Source organism: Mirounga leonina, unplaced genomic scaffold (assembly GCF_011800145.1).
Source record: "Mirounga leonina isolate KUSES-001 unplaced genomic scaffold, KU_Mleo_1.0 Mir_125, whole genome shotgun sequence".
Taxonomy (NCBI): Eukaryota; Metazoa; Chordata; class Mammalia; order Carnivora; family Phocidae; genus Mirounga; species Mirounga leonina.
The window spans coordinates 24,494,937-24,496,653 of NW_023270305.1; the positions used below are offsets into that span (position 1 = coordinate 24,494,937).

A 1,717-nucleotide genomic window follows, 5' to 3' on the forward strand; every position below is an offset into this window, starting at 1 on the left:
CATCCTACAGGGTTTAATAAATATGAACCTTATATCATAAAATATTTCAAGGAATTTGAATATTTCAAAGCTCCATCCATCCAAAGCCTGAATAATTCATGTAAATATTTGAAGGTAAGAACAAAAACGTATCTAATAATTCAAGACACTGTTTTTTTTTTTTTTCAGAAACAGAGAACATTTTATTTTCTTACTTTTGAAACTGTTAGAAGATTTTCCAGCATTAGAATTCATTTTCAAGTACAATGATGAAGAAATAACAAGACACTAAATCATACAGTTTCAAAATTTTCTGTTGCTTCTTAAGCCACTGAAAATTTCCCAGTGCAACACTTGTAGGCAGCTTCATTGTTACTTTCTTTGGTTTCTACTCCTTTGGGCAACAATGGCTTCATCTTTAGTCACAAACTTCCAGGGAAAGGACCGACCGACCGCAAAGGGTCCCAAATTCAGCAGTCTGTGCCTACATTGATAGGAGATCAACTGCTAGCAGATTGACAGCTATCTGGTCACTTGCCAGATCTACTATTGCTATTTTGGTCTTAAAAATGTTCTCCCTTTCTTCATCTACCTTAATTTCATATCCAGTTTTAAATAATGCAAGAACTTTGGGGACGTCACAGGCAATGGGATTCCAAGTAAGCATTGGAAATTTTTTTTTTTCCATTTCCTTCTTTAATGGATTAAGCTTGGGCATTATTTCTGGAACAGCTACATAAAAGTCTGATTGAATTTCATCATCCCAAATCTTCTGAATCTTATTAGTTCCTCTTCAAACAGCAGCTCCCTTTTCTTCTGCTATTTTAATCTCTGATGCATTCCCTGTAAATACAGCGATTTTGTTGATTTCTGAAACACATGAGTATGGAGAACTAAGAACACTGGCCAACGGCTCCCCATTTTTCTTCTTCTCCAGTGCCATGTCTGGTGTCAAATCAAGATAAACACTTTGCTTTGGATTGGTAAAGTCTGGAATTTGAAATGTGTTAAGTAAGCAATTAGCTGTCTTACCTCATATAGTTGCCTTGGATATAAGCTGTTGTTATTGTTGTTGTTTTTTAAAGATTTTATTTATTTGAGAGAGTGAGAAAGTGAGAGAGAGCATTAGCAGGGGGAGTGGCAGGCAGAAGGAGAGGGAGAAGCAGACTCCCTCCTGAGCAGAGAGCCAAACACGGGGCTCCATCTCAGGACCCTGGGATCATGACCTGAGCCAAAGGCAGATGCTTAACTGACTGAGCCCCCCAGGCGGCCCCTGAATGTAAGCATTTTAAGTAGACCTTATCTTCAGGCTCACCTTCCATAAAGGTTCATCTTTTTTCTCATCTGATGCTTTTTCTCACACCTTTTCTGTTTACTTTGCAGGATTTGTAAAGCAACAAAATGTCCGTTGGGCACTTGAACATGGATAAGGATAAACAGGGGTCTGATAAGCCATCTTGGAAAGACTATGCCTTTGATGATATACGGAGGCTCTATCATCTTATGGCTACCACCATGTTGACCGTTCCAGATTGTGTTCAGTATACTGTTCTTTGTTCTGGTCCATAAACAGAGATCTTGTGCTTGGTGGAAAGCTCAGCTCAAGAAGTGTTGAGATGCAGATTAAATTAATTACACCAGAATTATATTTGAAAATTGAAAAGAAGCATTTTTCTAAAAGGCAAATTCCAAATATATGCCTTTTCAAAGGAAGTGTCACTTGGAAAGAAACTGAATC

The 1,717-nt window shown here is 37.9% G+C and overlaps 1 pseudogene; it reads right to left on the reverse strand.

Moving 5' to 3' along the window:
- Positions 1-351: 351 nt before the first annotated feature.
- Positions 352-1,479, reverse strand: LOC118007518 (annotated as a pseudogene).
- Between the last annotated feature and the right edge of the window lie 238 nt (positions 1,480-1,717).